The sequence below is a fragment of the Mus pahari genome, chromosome 10 (assembly GCF_900095145.1).
Source record: "Mus pahari chromosome 10, PAHARI_EIJ_v1.1, whole genome shotgun sequence".
Classification (NCBI taxonomy): Eukaryota; Metazoa; Chordata; class Mammalia; order Rodentia; family Muridae; genus Mus; species Mus pahari.
In genome coordinates this window covers 115,140,498-115,154,730 of record NC_034599.1, presented here as the reverse complement: position 1 = coordinate 115,154,730, position 14,233 = coordinate 115,140,498, and positions in this window count along the sequence as shown.

The window sequence follows — 14,233 nt, the reverse complement described above, 5'->3', positions numbered from 1 at the left end:
TTTTTTTTTTTTTTTTTTTTTTTTTTTTTTTTTTTTTTTAATTAAAGAATGAAGTACAAATCATAATGGTTGTCACTCAGTGAACACACCCCCGTAAGGTGTTGATCTGGTTTTAAAGGAGAAAAAGTCCTCTGAGAGAAAACACTGGATTGGCAGTCCGGGCAGCCGTGCATGCATGCAGGAGGATGCCTCCCAGCAGAACAGGCTTCCACCTTCCACACCTGAGCTGCACGGTGTGCCCAGAGACAGATTTTTTTTTTCTTTATTAGACGCTGCAGATCAATCATGGAGACACTTTTAGCTGTGCTGATGAATATACATTTGATGGCTAAATTTAGGCTTTTATTTTAAACATTTTCTCCGTTGAAACCTGAAGGTGTTGCTTAGCTACTTCCCCTTGTCTCAGCGTAGCCTCTGATTTAATGTGATCTCTGCTGCAGGTGCTAGGAACAGGCTGCTGCCAGGTACTGTAGGTTCAGACGTGTAAACAGGAAACGTATTGCTGTGACTTTCGTGTTCTTAACTCCTGAGTCTCCAAAGCCTATACATTGTTTCTTTACGTATGTGCATCCTTTGCTTGGAGCGAAGTCTATTCAGCATAAGTGATGTGTGTAGTTATACTAGATTATTGTTCTATTATAAAAGTTAGTTTTTAGCGTAAACTAATTTTGCACAGTAGCATGAAATTATTCCAAAACGGCTTTCCAAAATAATTAAGCTCTCAGTAGTGAAACCATCTGTCATGGTTGGTTTTTTAACTCTCAGCTTGACATGACTGAAAATGACCTGGGAAGAGAGTCTTAGGAATAGAGGGTTGTCTAGGCCAGGTTGGTCTGTAGGTGAATGCCTGTCTGTGGGAAGGTCCAGCCTGAAGGCGTGCCATGCCGTCCCCTGGGTTCGGCATTTAGACTCTGCGAGCAGAGAAAGCTAGCTGGGCACTAAGCATCCCTGCACCCTTCTCTGTGTGCTCCTGGCTGTGGACTGATGCTTCCAGTTCCATTTCCTCAACTTGTCCACTATGATGGTCAGACGATAAACTTAAGTTGTGAACTAAAATAAGTCCTTTCTCTTACAAGTTGCTTTTTGACGGGGCACTTTAGAGGTTTTATTTTTTAACTATAGACGCGCATATGTCTGTTCAGGTGTGTATGTGCACATGACTGCAGGGGTCTGCAGAGGCCAGAAGAGAGCATCACTTCCCCTGGAGCTTTAGATACAGGTCATTGTGAGCCGTCCAGCGTGGTGCTAGGAACTCTGACCCCCTGCATGAGCAGTATGTGCTCCTGACTGTTGAGCCATGCCTTTGACTCCTAGGCTATTTTATCACAGCAACAGAAATGAAGCTAGGACACCATCCTACAGCGGGGTTTTTCTCCCTTCAATCCCCCACAGCTTCTGCCTCACAGCAGGTAACTCTGGGTGTGGCTCTTCAGAGGACCAGGAGACTCCTTGGTGCACCTGCACTTGATGATGTACAGATTGGTGTGCTTTACCAGCTGTCACAGATCAATCCTCTTATCTGAAAAATAATTACTTCTTTTCTCTTACAGTTCCTAGAAGTACTCAGAAAACTTCTTGTAGTCCATACACCTTATGGATTGGATAATTCTTTTGACAGGGCTCCAGCTCAAGGAATTTAAAAAGTGCTGCACAGTTAAGCTTACCAATGTTTTCCTCGTCCCTGATAGGTAGTATTTTACCAAACAAGAAGCACAGCAGTGACTGGAAGGTTCTGTGACTTAGAACTGTCACACAGAAGTGATAGCTGGTGGTAAGGGGCCTGTGTGTCCCTTAGATTTAACATAGTATGGTCCCTAGCATGATAATGGTGAGTATCCACATGGGAGTAGTGAGGGTTTGAAAGGGCTGTCCCATCGCTGCCCCTACCCCAGCCACAAGGCTGAGGCACAGTTCAGGAACCATGTGTCAAATGGGTCTGCATTTGTTTTGGTTCAGCTGCAAAGAGCTACTGGCAAGGTGGCTACAAACCTCACAGGATTCATTTTACCAACTCTCTCGCCATGGGGAGATAAGCACCTGAGCTCCAGTTCTAAGATTTTGAGCCAAGATGCAACTGCCATCTACGGCTTGACCTCTATTGCCGACCTCTCCACCAGTTATGCTGTACCAGGGCATGGGTGCCAAGACCTCAGCTGTCCACTAAGATGTAAATCACTCACAGGCAACTCAAGATACGAGAATGCCCAGGCTTCTCTTTGCCCTGTTCACTTTGTCCTGGAAGTTAAATCAGAAAGGTTGTTTTGTTTGTTTGTTTGTTTGTTTTACCCAAATTACAAACTGGGGAATGAGCTTGAGCTCTTGCAACAGAAACATCGTCAACTTGACTAGATTTGGAATCACAAGCCCCTGTAGAGGGAAGATCCATCCTGAAGAGGCTGGTACTGTCAAACCAGTTAAATAAAGCCAGATGAGGGCCTGCATCCCCTCTCTGACTCCTGGTCTGCTAAGATGTGACGAGTTCTTGCTGGCACAGCCATGAACTGCTTCTGCCATTGTACCTCTGCCACTGTGCTGGACTGTCCCCTCAACTGGGAGCCACAATAAACCTCCTTTCCTTAACTCGACCCTGGTCAGGTATTTAGTTACAACAATGAGAAAAGTAACTAGACAGACATGTGTGAAGATATCATTAAAATCTGTTTGTTTGTTTTTTAAATCTTAGGCTCTTAGCCATATATAAATATTTAGGTTCAAATATAACAGTATACTCACCAGCCCCGTGAGGGAAATGATAAGCTATTGCTGAAGATGTAAAAGAACTGAACCACTGAGTAGATATTCCCGTGTCACGGAGAAGAAGGCTGGAGCTTATCAGAGCGAGTGAATAGCGTCATCGTGGTCATAATCCCAGCTGCTTATTCTCTAGATATCAACAAACTCATTTTAAAGTTTATGTGGAGAGGCAAAGACCAAGAGTCAAGGCAGTATTAAGGGAACAGAAGGAAGTGGGCAGGCTGGTCCTACTGGATTCTATACTGGACTCTGTGAAGGTGTAATGAAGGCCTGCTATCCAGACAGCATGTTTGTGGCAAAGGAATAGGCAAGTAGATCCAAGGGACAGAAAAGGAGGCTCAGAAATACACTCAGTCACAGAATGTGACAATGCTAATGAGCAAAGCAATGGAGCAGAGATCTAATTTTAATAAATGACACAGGAGGAACAGGACAGCCCTGGAGGGGGACTGGGAGGGGATGACACATATATTAAACCCTTCGCTCTGACAAAAATCTAATGGATCATAGACATGTATGCAAAACTAATGTATCTCTTGAAAGATAACAGAAAAACCCAGATGGACTTGTGTGTCACTGACTTTTAAATGCAGTATAAAATCACGATCCAGAAAATAATCGGTAAACCGAACTTGATTAAAATCTGAAGAGTCTGCTCTAATTGATGAAGGGTCCACTAATTGATGAGTGTGGAGAGTAATGGTATAGCAAGTTCAGTCTTAGTCATTACACAGTGTGTGTGTGTGTGTGTGTGTGTGTGTGTGTGTGTGTGTGTGTGCGTGTGTGTGTGTGCATCAAGTATAGCATTGTGCCTGGAGTATAGAAGTATCTGTTAATGAAGCATTTTAAATGAAAAACCAAGCATCACCGCCCCGAGCTGCCATTCCTGAGATTCTGTCTGAGACCTGCACTGCACTGGGCTCTGCTGTCTCATCCCCCGGCAGCCTGGAAAAATGAGCAGAGAACTGGGTGACCTCTGCTTAGGGAAAAAGGGGTCACCCAAGTCACTGAATGATGAACTGCAAGTTTGGAATTGGGTTCTCACTCCTATCTCATCTAAGATCATAAGCACAGTGATATATGAAGAAGCACTTGACTTTGCATTAAGGCAGGCTTTAGGAGTTAAGAGAATATACATACAAATATACATACAAATATTATTAGAATATTTAGAATGATTATCTAGAATAGGAGACAAAAGTATATTTTTATGTTAAAAATAGATATTCTACTATAAAATAATCAGAAATTTCTAATTTTCAAAACATGGTATCCTGAGAATGAGAAAACAGACCATAGACTGAATATTTGAAAAGTGCACATCTGAAAAAGGACAATTATCCAAGATATAAAAATATAAAAGCCAGCAGGGTGATAAAGACTATTGCTGCTAAAACCGAGGACCTAGGTTCAATACCCAAACCAATTTGGTGGGAAAAGAAAAAGCCCTGCAAATTGATTTCCGACTTCTACATGTGGACCATGGCATGAACATGCTAAGACACGTGCATGTGCACACACAATAAATTAATGTAAAAAAACTTTTAAGGAGGTAATATGTATATTCAATTAAAAAGTAAAAGCTTTAAAACCACAATAAGAAAATGAACAATCCAACTGAAAACAGGCACAAGGTATCTTACAAGAAAAGGTCTCCAGATGGTGGGCAAGCGCAGGAGTGACTGTGTGAGCATCTCTGTGGCACACTGACTGACTGAGATTCTTCAGGTACGTACCCGGGAGCAAATAGCTGGGCCATATGGTAGTTGAAGTTTCAGTTTATTGAGAAACTCCGGTTCTGTTTTCCATAGTGGCTGTGATGTGTCTTATAAAACCAAGGATAAATTTTGTGGAGTGCGGTTTGGTGTGATGAGAGGGGTTGCTTCAGCCGGCCCGTGTGGAGGCATCCCTTCTCCCCTGCTACCCACGGTACCAGCCCATGTGGAGGCATCCCTTCTCCCCTGCTACCCACGGTACCNGCCCATGTGGAGGCATCCCTTCTCCCCTGCTACCCACAAGGTACCAGCCATATGGGTCTAGTATAGAACAGACTTTATTTCAAGCCATGGGAAGGGGAGTTGAGAAGGGAATAGAGGCAGAGAAAGAGAAAGGAGAAGGAGGGGGGAGAGAGGAGGTGGGAGGAAGAGGGAAGGGAGGGGAGGGGGAAAGAGAGAGACAAGCTGAGAACACATGGAGAAGGAGGGGGAGGACGGAGGAAGGGGAGAGAAAGAGGAGGAGAAGGGTCAGAGAGAGAAAAGGGGCAGAGAAAGTCAGAGAGGCCAGTCCCTTTATTAGCAAGCCATGCCTACCTGTTGGGCAGAGCATGAAAGGAATGCTAAGGTAGCTAACAGGTTGTGCCAACTTACAGTCCCCACCAGTGAAGGGTAAGGATTCCTCCCTCACCACACCCAATCCTGGCCGGCGGCATTTGTTGTTTCTTACTTTCTTGACTGGTGAGATGTAATTTTAATGTGTATTTCCTGGTGGCTGAACATGTTCAATTTTTTTTCAAATATTTATTTTTAATAAGCTTTATTATAAAGAATATCACATGCGGAAATCAACCCAAAGCCTGTGTAACTTGATAGCCTTGTAGATAGTTCGAACAGTCATTATGAAGTCAGAGCTTCTTGTTGAGTTTCACACTTTTACTATCGGATATATTTTTACGTATTCATCTGCCACCAAAAAAAAAAAAAAAAAAGACAGAGTTAGACCTAGAAAAAACAATTGGCTTTTCATCCTATCGCAGGAGTCATGACCATAACCTGTACTCAGTCCTCCCTCCTGTCTGACCCTTAGCCTTTCTTCTTGTCTACACTTTGTGCTGCACCCATGTGTAACTTTGTGTCTCTTCGATTTATACTTTACAGAACAGGTTGAACACACATTGAGTCTTCTTTACAAATTTGGTAGAATTCCGCAGTGAATCAGCCTGGTACTGGTTCTGTTGCCTGGAATACATCTCTTGAGGTTTTTGTATCACTTTGCCTTAATTTTAGTAGGATAAATGTATCTACCTCTTTTCCCACTTTTCTAGATTTTCCAGATTTTTCTAATGTAGGTGATTTAACTATTCCCAGATGACTTCTGATGCCATTGGTATTTATTGTGATGTTTCTTTATTCACGTTTAACTTTCTCAATTAGGCCCTTTCTCTCACTCTTTGGTTTTCTTTTTGCTAAGCATTTTTCGGTCTTTTTTTTTTTTTTTTCCAAAGAAACAACTCTTTGAGTCTTTTTACTTTATTCTTGTCTATTTACTAATATCGGTCTTGATCTTTAAGATTCCCTCCAGTCTATTGTTTGAGGGTTTGGCTTGTTCTTGCTTTTGTTTGTTTGTTTTGTTTTATTTTATTTTGTTTTTGAGTTTTTCGAGACAGGGTTTCTCTGTGTATCCCCTGGCTGTCCTGGAACTCACTTTGTAGACCAGGCTGGCCTCGAACTCAGAAATCCTCCTGCCTCTGCCTCCCAAATGCTGGGATTAAAGGTGTACACCACCACTGCCCGTCTTGTTCTTGTTTTTTTAAGACCTCAGGGTACATCATCAAGTTATTCATTTGACATGGATTCTTAAGTTTGGATTCGTGATCATATCCTAGAATTCCTGCAAGTTGTGGCCATGCCTGTGGTTACTGTTTGATTTTTCCCCCATCCTTCACCCGACACTCTTCCTTCTGTTTGTCTAAAGATGTTTGCCACCATCTCTTAAAAATTTTTCACTCAAGCATTTGTACTTTTCCCTCTTCAAAATCTTAATTTTCTTACTGACTTTCTTATTCATGTTTCAGACTGTCTTTGTGTCCTGAGCTGATTCTTATTTGTATTCTCCTTGAAAGCATTGATAGTTTTACAAATAAAATTTTAAATTGCTCTTCTGTCATCTTATCCATTTCAGTGTTTTGAACTTAGAAATTTAGAAGTTAAAAATTATTAATATAAATTAGAAGTTTAAACTATTATTAATTAAAATTATTCATTAGAAGTTTTAAAATATTATTAATTAAAATTATTACTATTATTTAAATCTAAAGTCATGCTTCCTTGATATTTTCTTTTCTTGGGACAGGGTTTCTCAATTTTGTCCTAGAGCTTGCTCTGATGATCTGGCTGGTCTCAAACTCACAGGAATCTGCCTGCTTCTACCTCCCAAGTGCTGACATTAAAGGCACATGCCCCATACCCATTTTCTTATGTGTCTATGCATTTGTTGACTTGATATCCATTTCAGGTCTGTTTGGGAATTTTTCTTAGGTATCAGGACTATTGGCTCAGTCCCTAAGACTGCTCAGATAGGAAAACCAGAGTTATTATATCTGAGTTTTACCCTTGGAACCCATGGTAGAAGGAGAAAACTGACTCCTGAAAGTTGGTGCCTGACTGACCACCACAGTCATGTGAACCATGACATGCGCATGCCCACACTCTGGCACACACACATACCACCACCATCACCACCACCACCGAAAAGAACAACAGTGAACTGATGAAATTTGTTTTTTGGAAAACAGTACTACAATTGGGTCCTGCTATGTGGACGTGTGGGGCCTCATTTGAAGTCCTAGATTTTTCTCTTTTACAGCCTATGCTGCTGCTGAGCCTGGACTGAAAGAGCATCAGTTATCCTCCAGAGCTGCCCTCATTTTAGAAGTTTCTCCACTTTAAGTGTGAGGGACCATTGCCAGCCAGCATTAATTTTGCAGTCTGTGGGCTAGGCAGATCCTCTTACCCTTCCAAGATCCGCCCATTTGTATACTTCACAGTTGCTAATATTCTAACTTGAAGGCAGGCAGGCCTGGGAGAAGGAGAAACAACCACGGGGTTGAGATCTGTCTGAGCCTGCTGAACATTAAACACCCTGTTGGAGGGAGAGATGCAGTTGTGTAAACCAAGTGTCCTCTGGATCTTGGGAGCTTTCCGTCTCTACAGCAGTGAACTTGAGGACAGACAGGCAACTCCAGTAAGTACATCTGCCGATCTCAGCTCATGGATCAAAGTCCAAAGTTATTCTCAAGTGATGAAATCAACCCCAAGTCACCCCGTGTATGTCACTGCCTGAGTAGAGCCTGCTGCCACGTACTGCCCTGCTGCAACCAGCTCTCCCCAGGGGATGTGTGAAGGCTGCCTGCCCTCCGGCTCCTGACATCTGTGACTGTTCCTGCTCCTAGGCCCTCAGGGTAGTTAGGTTTTAAACAAAAGATTCCCACACAGTTGACACTGCCCCTGGGTCATCCTTGGAGCAAAACAGAGCTCTTCTCCCCTGCTGACCCACCCACCAGAAGCACCAACTCCTCACCAAAACCTGCAACCAAACTTGAATGAGGTTCTGCTACCCTCTGCCTCGGGGAGCCACTGGCTAGAGCTCTGTGCAGCTTCCTTCTTTGTCCATGTTCTTCTGTTTCTCTTCACTCTCTGCTGCTTTATATTCCCTTTACAGTTGCATGTTCTCTCTCTAGATAGATAGATAGATAGATAGATAGATAGACAGACAGAGAGATAGAGCCTGACTCATCCTTTATTACACAGTGTGGAGACAGCTCCTTACCTTTCATATTAAACAGAAGTCTCAATCTGAAGCCATATATATATATATATATATATATATATATATATATATATATATATAAAATGTTTTGTCTGAGTGTGTGTCTGTGTACCACATGCATGCATTGCCAGTTGAGGCTTGAAGAAGGTGACAGATCCCACGGAACAAGAGTTATAGATGGTTACAAACCACCATGTGGGTTCCGGGAACCCAAATCTAGTGCTGCCGCACTGCAAACCTGGGGATTTATTATAGACTGGTTCTGAGGTGACTTCTCAGTCTCCAGTCAACATCCCACAGACCATTTTTAAGGCAACAAAACTACTCTGTATGATTCTGCAGATGGAATGGGCAGGGCCAGAGTGAATCTTCAGGTCACACACTGACTTCAGAAAGAGCCAGTGAGCTACTCAGCCGCTCCCAGTCTGCCCTGTGCTCTCGGGCATCAGCAGTGCTGTGGTGACACAAATGAGGGACAGGTTATGTAAGAACTTCCTGTCTGTCTTTGCCCACCCGACTGGATTTAGGGTCCAGATCTCTCTGTTTTCAGAGTGGTTTGACAGAGAAGACCTCCTTGAATGTAAATAGCACTGTTTCTTGGACAGGGGTCTCAAACTGAATAAAAGAGGGTAAAGGCTGTGGTGTTGTGGTATGTCCCTTCAATCCCAGCACTCAGGAGGCACAGTTAGATGGGTGTGAGTTTAAGGCCAGCCTGGTCTACATAGCAAGTTCTAGGCCAGCCAGAGCTACATAGTGTAACCCTATGTGTTCCAGGTGTGTTTGTGTGTGGGTGTGGATATGTACAGATGTAGGGAATCATGAAGTTGATCAGACCAACTTCATGATTTCCTGCATCTCTACACCTGCAACTCCAGCCCCTCAGAAGGCTGAGGCAAAAGGATGGTAAGTCTAAGACCTACCTGAGATACAGAACAAGTCCTGGGTTAGCCTGAGCTATATAGCAAGTTGTGTGTGTGTGTGAGTGTGTGTGTGTGTGNGTGTGTGTGTGTGTGTGTGTGTGAAAACAAGAGGGGCTGGGGAGTTCTGTGGATAAGAATTCATAAGGCTCTTTAGAGGACCTGACTTAACACCTATATCAGAGCATAATTGCTTGCAATTCCAGGTCCAGGGCATCTGATAATTCCAGCCTCTGCAAGCACCCACACTTGCACTTATCCACTTACAAACATACATGCACATACGTGATTAAAAAATAAATCTGTAACAGCAACAGCAATAAAAACAAGCTAGCTGTCATTGTTTATACTTGCAATCCCAGCAATCAGGAGCCTGAGAGGAAGCTGAACACTAGGAAGGCAACTCTCAGCCCAGACACACTAAGTCTACTACCTCCACCACAAATATATTCAGTTTGTATGTATGTGTGCAAATACACATGCATGTGCGCACAAGCAAACTGAGTTTTACAGAGAATCAGGTCACATATATATAATTTTAGCCATTTCAACAGTTTTCAGAAAACTGATACAGGTTTAGCCAGTTCAGCTCTTAGACATAGATGGAGCTGCCAGGTGCTCACCACAGTACAGTTAGTTCCCTTGTCCGCTTTCTGAAATCATCTCAGCCGTTTAGTTTTTATTCAAGGGGAGAGAAGTGGAGAGACATTAAATGATCTCTTTTGCATGATCTTTAATGTTTGAAATATGGCTTGAATTCCAAAGCCAAAATTTGCACTTTGGGAGGCATACAAATCAGGGTTTGAATTCAAGTGCCTAAATGTATGACAGTAATATGGTGGTATTTTAAATATGAGCCTTCCTTAACATGTAAACTACTTAAACCCACATTCATAGCCTTACTGTCATGTGTGATTCTCATTCCCAGACAAATTCCTACCCAGCACTGCGAACCTGGCACCTTGGGGGCATGCCCATCATCCCGTCACTCAAGGAGAGGAGGCAGAGAGGAACAGGGCACACACAGTCATTCCCTACTACATCATGAGTTTCAGGCCAGCCTTCATTGTGTGGGACCCTGTCTCAATAAGAAATAGCCAACACTAAAATCACATGTAAGTGTGGAATGAAAAATCCCAAACTTGGACAACATTAACCTAACACCTGACTATTAGGTGTCAAACCTGGGACAAAAGGCTATGTAAGGGGCATACTTAACATACCAAAGTGGACCTGGCTGCCAGGTTCTCCCAGCATCCCTCAGTCCCTTCCTGTTACATGGTCCTCCTGGCTGGCACACCCTGCCCCCGACCCTAAACTTCTCCATTCCAGGTATTGGACTACCCTTCCCTGTGTAATCCAATCATGTTGGTTACCTGGCCCGCTTGTCTACTCTTTGCCTTCCTAACCTCTTGGTCTGGACCGCCCCTCCCCCCTCCTTACATGGCCCAGTTTAGCTGGTCATGTCCACTCTGCCTCTGGCTGTGCGCTCCCTTTTATTTACAATAAAACCTCCTCTCCATTCTAAGTGGGAACAGTGATGTTCTTTCCTTTTTCATCCTCACCACCACCACCTTTGCCTTTCTTCTTCTTCATCTTTTCTTTATCTTCTTCTTCTCCTCCTCTTCCTCCTCTTCTTCTCTTCTCTCTCCCTCCTTCTTCCTCTCCTTTCTTCTCCTTCCTTTCCATTCATCTGGTGTTGAAACCCAGGACCAGCTATATCCTTTCCTTTTTTATTTCTGTTTTTCATTCACTGGCAGCAAACAGGTCTCCACATTGGATACGGCATGAGTCCTGTCCCTTACATCTCCTGATAAAGTGTTAACATTTGGATAGAGGTCAGCAGAATTAAAATGTGGAACATTTTTCTACTTAAGCTCACAGGTGCTCCATCATCTATGGTGCCTGCTGAGATGCCCATGGTGGAAGAAGGATGTCGGCAGAATGTTTTAAAATAGAGGAAGAAAACTGAAGCCATTTCCTATTTGTGGGGGGAAAAAAAGAAATAAAAGGAGGATATGACCACTCCTAAAGTATGGAGATTTTTATTGTAGATAAAAGGGAGAAAGCAAGCACGTGGAAAGGGTCCAGGCTGAGCATGTCTGGTAGTCTAAACCAAACCCTGAGAGGAATGAGGGGGAAAGCCAGTAAGAAAGGGGCTGCTGACCAAGAGAGACAGCCTAGGCCAAGAGAACTAGAGGTTTTTGTAGCCAAAATGGCCGAGTTATATAGGGATTGGACTGGGGGAGGGAAGCACAAGCCTAGCCCCTGGCAGGGAGAGGTTTAGGGCAGGGGTCGGGGTGAGACGTCCTGGGAGGAGCCACAGGTACTGGAGGAGACCTGTCCCCCGTTTCTTTAAGAATTAATAGTACCCTGTCAGGATTTTTTACATTTGTTTGCTTTTGCAGGAAATGGAAGGAATATGAAAATCTGCTATGTGGTTAACACATTCCAGAAATATCCCTGTCAGTCTAGTTTAAATGAAGGTGCTTTCTCTTGAGGCTGAATAAAGGCTGACCCAAGGCTTTTAGACTAAGAACTGTAGGCCAAAATGGACCTCTTTCTTCCCTAACTTATCCAGTCACATATTTTTTGAAGCAATGGAAGATGAGCTAAGGCAATATTGTGAAAGGTCTTTTGTAGGTATTGCAGGTCTTTTTAAGTGATATTTTTAATCTGGAAATTATAGGCACACTTTATAACCAACTTTCCTGATACTTTTTGTAACACTTTTTTTCCTGTAGTGACTTGGTTAGAAAAGGTCCTTGACACTAGATAATATAAATCTTTAACTGTTCTTTCTTCTAGGAGCTAATGAAAACCCTTAAATCCCTTCTAAGATTTATTGAGTTATGATTTACAAACAACAAAATCTCCCCATAATGTACTATACACAGTGGTTTTGTTTATCCATGGAGTTACATAAATGTTAACTTCAGCTCAGTTTTAGATCTGTATGTGTTGTTGCTGCTGGTAATCCAACCCTAGAATATATATTTTTATTTCTAGGCCCAAGAGCAGTGATTCTAAACCTGTGGATCACAACCAATCTGGGGAGAAAGGTTAAGTGACCTTTCACAGGAGTGTAGCAGTGAGTTTCTGCTACATCCCTTTGGCTCCTGGTGGGTTGCACGTGCTTACCCGCCCAGGAGCTATCTTTGGATCTGCTTATGAAAACACACACACACACACACACGCACACACACGCACACTAACTTTTTTTAAACATGCTCTACTAGCTCAGTGTCTGGGCACTTCTAAGCCTCCCACGGCTAGCTGCCCTTCACTCCCATATTTCCTGTTCAACACCTTTTAAATCAGCTTTTAACTTTGCTCCCCTATACCTTCTGTGAAGACCATCGGTCTTTGCTGCCCTTCTGGGCAGCCCTTCCAGGGACCACATTCCCTTTACAAGTACATTTTGGATGATCTCCACTTTGTAGCTCTAATCTGTTCTGTCTTTTCCGGGTCATAGCGATTCTCCCTTTCCCTCCAGCATCTTAGCTAGGACAATCTAAGGGTCCTGGCCCCTGTCTCCCATTGGCTATATGGCAATTCTTTATATTGCCAATCAAATCCAGTTGGGGGCGGGCTTCCTTCAAGAGAATACCAGCCACTACACAGGAGTCGCTTAAGACCATTGGAAAACAGATATTTACATTATAATTCATAACTAGCAAAATTACAGCTATGAAGTAGCAATGAAAATAATTTTATGGTTGGGGTGACCACAACATAAAGAACTGTATTAAAGGGTCACAGCATTAGGAAGGTTGTAAAACAGTACCCTAGAATACTTTTTTGTTCTGTTGCTATGATAAACAAACAAACAAACAAACAAATAGCAAAAACTTAAAGGATAAGTTTATTTGGCTTATACTTCCAGGTCACAGTCCAATATTAAAGTGAGTCAAGGCAAGAACCTGAAGTCAGGTCTGCTTGCTATTTCACACAGCATTATCTTTGACCAGGGAACTCACAGCCAAAGTAGAAAGAAGGAAGCCACAGAAGAATGATGCTTGGGGCCTTGCTCACTGACCAGATCAGGCTCATGCTGTGCCTGAGCTTCCTTATATAGGCCAGGGCCACCTGCTTAGGGAATGGTGCTGCCCACAGAGGACTGGACCCCCTTACATCAACTGTCACAACAACCCCTCATAGACACGCCCACAGACTAACCTGATTAAGTTTTTCAGGTGATTCTGAGCTGTGTCAAGTTGACAGTGAATGGTAATTAGAACAATTCATCTTGCCAAATGATACATTCAAGTCTATGATTCATATATATATATATATATATATATATATATATATATATATATAAAATGCTTGGGAGTGGTCCAATTTTAGCCTTTTGTTTATGAATATCTAGTTTGAATATCACTTGCTGAAAAGCCTACTTTCCTTTATTAAATCATGTGGGTGTTCTTGTTGAAAGTCAGATGCTCCCAAGTTTACAGGATTTTTCTGGAGTCTCACTTCTATTCTCCTGCTCTGTATGTATGCCTTGTCACTGTCTGCTACATAAAGTCAGAAATCAGCAACTGTGAACCATCTGCTGTAACTTTAATTTTTTTCAAAACCTACTTTTAATGGTGGTTCTTGAACTCTTTAACCTCCCTTTTAGCCCACCACCCACCAGAGGTAGTGGGAAAGAAAGGATAAAGCAGAAGTAGGTCTGTTTAGAATGGTTCTTTGGAGCTACTTCCATCTGTGTTGTCTGGATATTGGCAGTTCAGTTTACAGGTTAGCAGTGGCAGCTCGATCCGCTCGCCAACACTTCATGGATACACCAGCAGTCCCATTTAGTAGAGTTAGGATAGCAAACGTAAGTCACTAGCAACAGTGGCACCACCTAGCTAAGACAGCCAGGCCTCAGCCTTGGCTCCAGTGAGCAGGAGGGACCCTGAGGGACACCAGGAGAAGTTCTCAGCTATGCCTCTCTCAAGAAAGCAAAGATCAACAAAGAATTGAAACCCACAAGTGTTGCACAGCCAGCTCTATGAGCAAGCCAAGCT